The following is a 10,625-nucleotide window of genomic DNA, read 5'->3' as shown; positions in this document are numbered from 1 at the left end:
AGCCTTTGTCTTCGACTTCTCTGCCCTTTCACAAATGCCTGAAAGCCATTTCTTAGTAAAGACCACTGCATGACTCCAATAAGGACACAGACTTGAAGGACACGAGGTATTCATCCTTCTCCAGCAGGGGTAAGCATGTGAGCACCTTGAATTGCAAATAAATAGAAAGCAATTCAAAGTAAACACACATTCAAATGATTTATTGAAACTTAAAAAAAATATATTCTGACTTCATTCACACTCTGTGAAAGTCGTGTACTCAGTACTGCTTTTGAGTACCCAGTTTTGTTGCAATTCATATTACTGTGCACAGTAATATGAATTGCAACAAAACTGGGTACAAAACATGGCTCCGGATGCAAAGCAAGTGATTCAGTTTGTGAACATTTTTCTGCATTTGTATTTTCAAAAAAAATAAATATTATTAAGGAAGATGGAACAGTGGTATATAGTCTGCACGTATGCAGTCTTGTTAACCTTGGTAATATGTTTTTCATCACAGTTTCATACAAACTCAAAAAACAAGAGTCATTCTCAAAGTCACCTGCACATGTGGAGGGGCTGGAATGCATCAATGCAATTGGTGAACATCTCTTCTACCACTTGAGTCATGATTGCCCACATCTCAACTTATGCTTTAGCCTTAAACTCTTCAGAAATGAGCAGGATCTGAATTTCTTCATTAATGGGAATTTTTATTTTAACAGTTCAGATTAGTCCCAAGGATGATGCAAGTAGTTTTTATATCTTTTACTGTCTTTTGAATATCACACACTCTCTAAATATTAGCACGCCTTGACCTCCAGGGGACTCCATCAAGCCCATTGATAGTATGTTTCTCCATTTATCAGCTTCTACATATTGTTTATACTGTCAGAATGGGAAGAAGATGTTTTATAGATTTTGAGGTTTGAACGATTATAAAAAAAATAACACCTCTTGGAATGACCGACAGAATCATTTTATAAATTCTATAATAATGTAAAATGCTTTACTCAACATTCACAGTATGCTGGTTGCATCTTTTAGCTAACTTTAGTTAGCTAAAAGATGAATCATTACAGCAGAACTGAATGAATGGGTGACTGATGGAATATTGAGCTGGGCCACACTGGAGCACAGGGTATGACTACATGCACAACCTGCATGGAGAACCAGGCAGGGTGTTGCCTGTGCAGAGCAGTGGGGGCAACCTTAGCTGAACTAGCTAATCATAGAGTCTAGAGTAGATTTTTTTAAATGTTTTATTGCTCTAACACAGTAATTTCCCTTGCAGGATCAATAAAGCATCTATCTATCTATCTATCTATCTATCTATCTATCTATCTATCTATCTATCTATCTATCTATCTATCTATCTACCTACCTACCTACCTACCTACCTACCTACCTACCTACCTACCTACCTACCTACCTACCTACCTACCTACCTATCTATCTATCTATCTATCTGTGCTGCAGACTGGGGTGAAGCACAGATAGAGGCAGAGGTAGATGACACAATAAATTTTTACCGTTGGACTTTTACAATAATTTAAATATTACAATATATTTCTTATATCATTATAGACATCAGTTTTAATGAGCTGTTCTATCAGTTTCTGTTTGTATACCCTGTTTATTTTAGCGTAACTACTACCACACACATCATCACACATTTCCATAATGCTCTTTTCTAGAATAATAAAAGAAAAAAGCATGGAAAACATAATTTTAAATACTTATTTTGTCAAGTCTTACTTATAATTACAAAAAGAAATAAAAATTAAGAACTTATCTTCTTCAAGAAAAGTCTTTGTGATTGCTGCTGTCTTTGCAGGATGGGGTCATGATTGTAAGACTTTGTCTCCATCTAACAATGAGCAGTCTGCTTCCATGAAACTAGTTACCAGATACATCCAGCACACTGCCATTTGTTAGATGGACAGTAGAGTTTATTGTAGTTATCCTACATGATCTCCCAGGGCTAGTGGGATGACACAATATTTTTTACAATACATATCTTCTAATGATTGTGTCTGTAGCAGGTTTCAGATATGAAGTCCAGACAAGTTTGGGAGAATCAAGTCTGCCTAATATCTGAAGTTGCTTTTCTCAAATGTAACAGACAGCAGGTGATCAGATCATATCAGACTGCATCAGATTCTCTCTCAATCCTGGAAACACAAGGATTGGTGTAGGCTAGGATGCTGGATAGTGCATGCAGGGGGCAGGACACATGACGCCCACTCATTTTCTGTAAATTCCCTAGAGTATACTTGTGCAATTTTCATATATTTTTCTATGCATAGTTTGGTATTACAGAGACAAGAAAAGTTCAGGAAAGCAATACAATATATGTTTTGCATTCAAGTAATTCATTCCATGGTCATTTACCGGTACTGTGGTAAATCTGATTGATTTTCCTTAGTTGAAAAGAAATGTAGGAAACCTCCTGAGCCTTCTGGTTATTTATTTATTCATTTATTTATTTTTATTATGTTTTTCAGTAAAAGTTCAATGCATTGCTTTAAATAACCGGTTAAGCTTTGGCATCTTCCCTTCACTAAGACCAGGTCATGCAAGCCAAATAAACCTGCCTTCATCGAGTTATGTTCACACCCACACGAAGTACCCTCAGGCAGCTGAACCCAAGAGCAATAATTGCCAGACATCTATTTTTACCTTTCTTTTATAACTGGGATTAGCAATCTATTTGCACTAGTTCTTTGTCAGATTTGCAATGGAAAAAAACAGATATTTTGACTTTTATTTGAATAATATAATACCCTCATCACTGCTTTTAAGGTATACATAAGGAACCACAGGTGGAAATTGACAACCAATTGAATATGGTTAAATCTAAATAGAAGTTTAACATTCAATAGAATCTTCTATTCATTTAGCTAAGAACATAATGTGTTAATTACTGCATTTGATTAAGGTTCCAGTATATATTGCCGATTGATGTCTTATATTAGAAGCTTATTTTACTATTCGTGTTTTCTTTATAAAAGAACTTAGCATACCAGACACCAAATACCAGTAAACTTAAGCTAAGAAGTACTGGTCTTGCAGGTAACATCTGTTAATTGTGTTAGTTTAAAATGCATGCTGTACCTAACTCAAACAGCCATTTCTGAATTAACCAGCAAGTGTTGGTATATCAGTTAGATGACTTTGTTTAATCAACTTCCGGAGCTTTGTTCCACCCAAGCGACATGCCACACAAATCAGTAGCTCACCCAGCAGGACAGTCTGAGTCAGAAGGCACAATCACATGCCATGCAAGAATTCAATGTCACATAGTTTTTTCATCACCTGGAAATCACAAGTGCCTGCCAATGTGACAGATGGCTATGGTACTCATCAAGGTGATTCAAAACTATAGTCCTGACTTCTCTAAAAACTAGAATGTTTGCCAATGTATGAGTTTGGATTTTTCTGTGACAATTATTCAGGGTTGACAGGTGTTGATTGAAGTGTTGTTTGTCCTCTCATAGAGCTGATATGTCTGTGGGGCTGTTGCTCAGAACTGTCAAAAGCATTAAGCCTGATGGATGTGGACTGTGGCACACACTAGCATAATTTAAATGTTTGTATCTTTAGTCACATTAGCACTGGCATTTTTTTCTGAGGTTATTTAAGTGGCTGTTTTAAAATGAAATAATCAGCATTTCAACAAGTAAAAACCTCACTGTGAATACTTAAAATGTTGTTTTGTACAAACCAATGCATTGGATGATTCCCAAGCTGTGCGGCTCTTACTTTATATGCAGAGGATAATCAGTATTTACTATATGCACGTGAAAAATATAGAATGAAGATACCTTACCGCTGCAACCAACACATTTCAAAATGAATTAGTTGGCAAATGTTTCCAGACATCGTCTGTGCAAACTATAGGCAACAGTGCCATGCTGCTATTATTCATATCAATTAAAGGAAGTTTTCAGTATAGCACATTAGACATCGTTGCAAGCAATTTTGCCTATTGACAGACAGCAACATTGTGCAACTACTCACCAACTGGACTAGGAATAAAACATTTTCCTCAGTACTGTGAAGTTCCACATAAGTAGATAATCTGCTGTAGCTTTGAAAGTAGCTTTCTAGTTCTTACTTGATACGGAATCTGAGTGCATCTCTTTGATAGGTCATCTGTTTTTGGAAAGAGAAGACCTGTTAGTTATTCAAATATTACAGATAGATAAATATTACAATAACCTAACTGTTAATATGAAAGTGCTGCAAAATTGAGAAAGTAAGAGATTAAAGTATAACTGATATCTTTGGGAGAATTCAAATAATAGTCAGGGAGTGTGAATTTTAAAAGGTTGTCTTGGGAGTTGCAGTTTGTCCCTCGACAGGAGTCACAGTACTAAATCTAAATTCACACAGGCATTAATTATAACCACTGATTAACAACTAGCACATCTTATATCATAAAAATGCAAAAACAATCCTATTGCATATCTGTCTCATCAGTGTTCATGAGTGTACATATTAATAAGTAATAGAAAGTATGCTTTTACGAAGAAAAACCCCCAAAAACATTCCTACATACCAGCCAAACAAGCAAAGCTTGCACTGTAGATAAGGAGAAACTCGTTTCGGTATGCTCTGCATGAAACGCACACTCCAGCGTAATCATCAGTGCTGCTCGTAATTGATTGACTGAAGCTGATTGACTTCTACTGCAAATGCATGTGTTTCAGAAAATTTCCAACAAGAAACTATGTGCTTATTTGCAGCAGCTGAGTCAAAGAGGGGGTCTCTATTGGTATTCTTCTCACAGGCGCTGTATCTCATAATGTCAGTTTTTATGGGCATCAGTGAAATAGACACTAATAACCCTTACATGATGAGCGAAAGGATTACATGAACATAAAAATTTATAAATATGACTGTAAATTGAAATGTATGCCAATGTCAGTTGTGTACTAAAAGATAGTTGAATCAGAAGTCACCTTAATTTAATGATGAAGCCTCGCACCACTAAGACTGTGTGGATGCAGCACAGATGCATTTTTAACAAAATGACATGTATGTTGCTGTGCAGATTTAGGAAGAAAATAATATTGCAGTGCTTAAAATGATTAACTGGGTGAAACTACAGGTGCTGATCTAGAAAAGGTTGAAAAATCAGTCTAACACTGAAAGAAAGTGTGCATTTGGAAAATTATATTTAGCTTTAAAGACCTGCTTTAAGGAAGTAATCAACCTTTAATGACTCAGTATAAGGTAAATATTACTTAATTACTAACAAATAGAACCCCCCTTTTGCCTTCAAAATTGCCTCAGTTTTTCATAACATATAGTCAACAAGGAAACATCACACTATTATTATTGGCTGCACATCCATAATGTGAATCTCCCTTTCCACCACATTTCAAAGGTTCTCTGCTTGATCCAGATGTGGTGATAGTTGAAGCTAGTTTAAGGTGATTTGAGCTTTGTGACATGGTTATCGCCAGCTGTAAGCTGCACTGAGCCATAGTGCTCGATGTGTGTCAAGAAAACATCCCCCACATCATTATACCACCACTACCAGCAGCTGTTAAACAGGAGCACTGAATAAAGTCTTCAGTAAATGTAAATAATAATTGCATATCTCCAAATAATAACACTTAATCCCTAATTCAGTGGAAGATTATTTTTATTTAGAGTTCTGAAATTACTGATGCATGTCCCATGAATCCATAGACTCAGGATCACTGTAGAGTTAAGTAAATACATTCTATTTTGACGTCAGGAAAGACTTTTTTCACATCCTCTAAGAGCTATTTTTATGGCAATCCATGTAATAAATGTTAAAATGTTTCACTAGATATTGAACCCCCCCTCCCAAAAACAAAAAAACAAAACCCAGGGCAAGTCAGAAAATCACAAAATATATATTTTGGGCCCCATGATAACATCCAACATGTTGTGATGTTGTTAATCATCAACTCTGACTCATTCATGCCACTAGAGAAAAACCTGTGAACCAATATTCACAAGGCTGGTGCTAATAAATAATTATTTTGAACTGTGAAGTAAAGTGAATACTGTAAGGACAAAAACTGGTATGAACTTATGTTTTGGGGTTTTTTTGGCGAGGGGTGGGGATTTTTGGAGATTTGCTTCATTAGATTATATTAATGTTAAAAAAGAAAAAGTTCAATTTGATTAACATGTCTAATGTTTTTTTTCTAAAAGTTAGATATTTTTATTTTATTCTTACGTACATGTTCAGGCCGGACATTCGTTCAGTAGCATCTGGTGTAAAGAGGATGCATGAGAAGCAGACAGTGACCCCTTTCTGAATCAGTTTATCCTTCTTCCATAGCCTCCGGTCACTCCCTTGAGGATTAACAGTTTCTCAGGCGAACAGGCTCAGACTTGAGTTATCATACCTTTGGATCATGGATAAAGGCAACAATTGATTCATTATCTTTGTGCATCAGCTCCCTGAGGCTGCGATGGATACTTGTCAGAGCATTGGTAGTGTAATGGGCAAACATTCAAGGTCAAAGCCAGCAAAATAAGACAAGGAGAGAGAAAATGTGTGGCTATTTATTTTGTTAACAACCTAATGGAGACAAATTTTATGGTTTGTATTTATTATTAATGATTTAAAAGTTTTACTTCAGTACAGATTCCTTGAACTTTATTTGATCATCTTGTTTACTAGTCTATTAAATTGATCACACTTTTACATCATCGTAACACACTTTTACGTCAACTTTCACAAAGCAACCACTGCGGTCTTAGAAATAAAACATAAAATGACTTTCACTTTCCTCACTAATCTCCAATTGTACTCCAAAAGTTTCTTAGCCCAGTAATTTTCCGTGGAATTGAATATTCTTTTATGTTGTTAATCAGAATTCCTTTCCGAAAGCCCTTCCTGGATCCTGTTTCAGCTCCTTTATAGACAGGGGAAAGATCCATTTTCTAGTTCAAGGGAATTCAAATAAGGGGAGGAAACGAGAGGCTTATCTGATCAGAAGTGAGGCCTTTGAACAGAAATGCTGACACGATCATTAAATTGTAGTGCATAGAGACAGTAATGTAGTACAGTACTGATACTTTTGTTCACCTATTGGTAGCATAATGGATTAGAAGACAGTTCTGACTCAACATGCTCAGCTTGCATTTTTGTTATTTAAAAGCTTGTGATCAGTATGTTCTCTGGATAGTCTTGATAGAATATTCATGCAATGAATACTTATCATGTTAACCCCTTATGCAGCAAATGTCTTTAACCACACTAAGAAGGTTTTATGCAATCTGGCACTTTTCCACTTAGAATATCCAATTTCTCTTTGGCTGTCCATAGGCTGCTTCTGCTTGCTAAGGAATGAGTAAATGTAGATTTAAGAAAAGCAGCCATGGGACAAGTTTTTCATGACTCTCAAATCGATGCAATATAGACCTTAATCTCAAGGCAATTTACAAAAATGTGTTGAGATGCTTGCACTTAATCAGAGGTTATTTGTTAATTCCTTGTTGTCTCATTAACAACTTCCCGGAGTGCTTTGCAATGTTAGTCTGCAAAAATCACACATCACATCTCCTCCTCCTCCTGTTTCTCTAACTGAGTGTCACATCCAGTTAAGTGAGTTTGGCATTCATGCTGCTATACTGGCCAGTGGCATTGTTTATTTCAATCAATCAGCGATCTACAAAATGAGCCCAAGTTAATCAGAGTTACAGTTCAAAGCTCAAAGGTACAACAAAGCAACTCATTTAAATGTAGATGAAAAATATGCATTGATGGTTTTTTTGCAGCATTGGACTAAAACAAAGCCACACAAGCACACTACTTGTTATGAAAAGTTTAACAGGTAAAGTAAAAGAGAAATTGTTCATATAAAAACTAGCAGGACCATATGCCAGGTGGGACCAGTATTTCTCTCCGTGGTCTGGCTGTCTACGAGCACATCTGAAATACAATGTGGGAGATGATCGAGTCTTAGTGTCAATACATCACCCCAGAAAATTACCTCTTCTCTGCTTGGCCTACTTTAATCTCTAGCCCTCTATTGAAGGAATGAACACTCTCTCCTCTGTCCTATTGACAACGTAAAATAGGTTTGCTAGCTTGATTGACAACTTTGTCCACCTGACAAAATGTAATGCAGTGAAGGACAAAAAACAGATCAGGAATTCTTTGGAACCAATCTGGTGCTGCCGATTACATTTTCTCAGCCGTCTTCTTCTTTATTGTATCAGATGAGTCTTTTGAAGTATTGAAGTAGAGTGTTTTATTGTGCGTTTTCTGTGTGCCCCTGCATGTGTGTGTGTATAGTTGCAAAAATATTTTGGTGCATGTTTGAGAAGTAAAACATTCAACCAAGGCAACATAAAAGTCATTAGCATTACATAACACCGACATTTCTAGCATATGAATCAGACTTTTATTCAGAGGGACTTCTAAGTCCCTCTGAAAAATGCATATACAAAATGAAAAAAATATTCTAGGTCAAATGGAATTAACATTCCATTAAGAAATGAGTTAGAAATATTATCATAGCACTGAGATTCTGAGACTGTGATTTATTTTCGTCTGATAATATTTCAGTTACTCGGATTTATTATTCTTGTTTTTGCAATTTTTTTTTTTTTAGCTCGCTAAATTATTCGTCAACAAGTGCGATTGTATACAGGAAATCAGCATATCTTGCAAATTGCACATCATGATTCAGTTCTGATTAGAAAATGTGCCATGCTAACAGTGGTATTTAAAGCTATTTCTTAGGCTGATGCATTTAATTTATTTCAAAAATGTTTTAGTGAAGTAAATGTATTGGTAATGGTCACTCTGTATAATTTTACACACACACACACACACACACACACACACACACACACACACACACACACACACACACACACACACACACACACACACACACACACACACACATATATAATAATTACTGCATCTAAGACTATGGACAACTACCTTTACTTTGAGCTAGAAAAAATTAAAAAATGCACAAGTTCCCCTTGAAGTTGTGTTTCAATAACAGTTTTAAATAAAAATCTTCACAAAGCTAACTTTTCTGTTTTGGTACTGGTACGCATTACACATTGAGTTATTTCCAGGTCGATGGTGCATTAAAGGCATGCTAGTTGAAGTGGTGAGATCTCAAATAGCATCCTAAAATTAGCACCCACACAGAATGTGGTCCAGGGGTTTACAAGAAGATGACCTCAATAAGTTTGGCTAATTTGAATCTTTTAAATTCATGGATAGACTTGTGGAACTTGATAATTAATCGTATTTGATTGTTTCTTGAACTAAGCAGAAAACATGAAGAACCACGAACAACAAAGGCTAATGATCTCAAAACAGTCTCTCGCTGTTTCAGTGGCATTTTCATAAGTAGATATTTGCAGAACCTATACCTGGTGTGGACTTTGTGGGTCATTCCGTGATCCAAACATAAATGATGTTGATGATGATTTTACTTTACTTGCTTTACTTTACTTTATTTATATAGCACATTTAATAACAACAAAATGTTGGCCAAAGTGCTGTACAAAGATTTTAAAGATTACACAGTAACAAATAGCATCAATAACAAATACAAATGACTAAGTGGATAGTTAGGCTGGGCTTTTCTAATGTGGAGAGGTAAATCATTTGGGGATTAAAGCATTAGTTTTAATTCCTTTAATGTGCTGAAAAGTTATGTTGAGCTTTTATTTGTGTCAAATAATGCCAAGATCATGCAGCCTGCCCAACCTTTAATGTAGACATACACCCAGAAAATATTGATTTACTGAAAAATGATATTTTCCAGAATATCAGTTAAAAATCACAGTTATTAAACATGCATCTCTGTGTTAATTTACATGAATGTTTCAACATATCTCCGTTAATAGTGTACATGCACATATTCATGGCCTTCAACTAGTGTTAACGCAAATGTCAAAACATTAACACCAGTGTTAAATATCTGGCTACACTGAGCTGACTTCAGAATAAAGGCAAATATTAATTATGGTTAATTAGTGTTTAACAATATGCATAAAATACTAAAAATCCAAGTCTTTATCTTAGTTTTAGCAGGTCTGCTAACTATTTCAGTAATCTTAAAGGAGAGATAACTAATTTAAGTGCACTTTAAGGGATTTACCCTTACAGATTTGACAGTTTTTCAAAGCTCAATATCTACCAGCAGTAAGAGAGGCCCTTATAGCATTACTGCAGTGATGAAGGCAAAAAAATATACAGCTTGTGCGCTAAAATAGAACAATCCCTAATTAAAATATTATGGTCCCATGTTAATTGTCTTTTTACAGTCAATGGCAAAACAAAAGAAAGTATTTCCCCTGACCCTCGCTGAGTTGGCTTACATCAAATGAAATAGCTTTGAACCATAATTGTCAAATATTTGATCCTTGCTCTGAATGACCTTTCATTCTGTGGTGTGCCAGTTCAATTATAGCTTCCAACTAGTGTTAAAATCACAGTCTCCTTCAAAGTCTCACAGTCATATAGAAGTGTCATCCAAATGTGTCAACATAATTGAATTAGCGAAGGATGACGATAATGGCCAGGGCCAATAATTACAGATATGTCAGTGTGTGCTCTAATAATGTTGATCCTGCAAAACTTGCAATGTAATTTGCATTTTGCATGGGGGCAG

This window comes from Astatotilapia calliptera, chromosome 9 (genome assembly GCF_900246225.1).
Source record: "Astatotilapia calliptera chromosome 9, fAstCal1.2, whole genome shotgun sequence".
Taxonomy (NCBI): Eukaryota; Metazoa; Chordata; class Actinopteri; order Cichliformes; family Cichlidae; genus Astatotilapia; species Astatotilapia calliptera.
Note: the sequence above shows the minus strand (reverse complement) of the source record.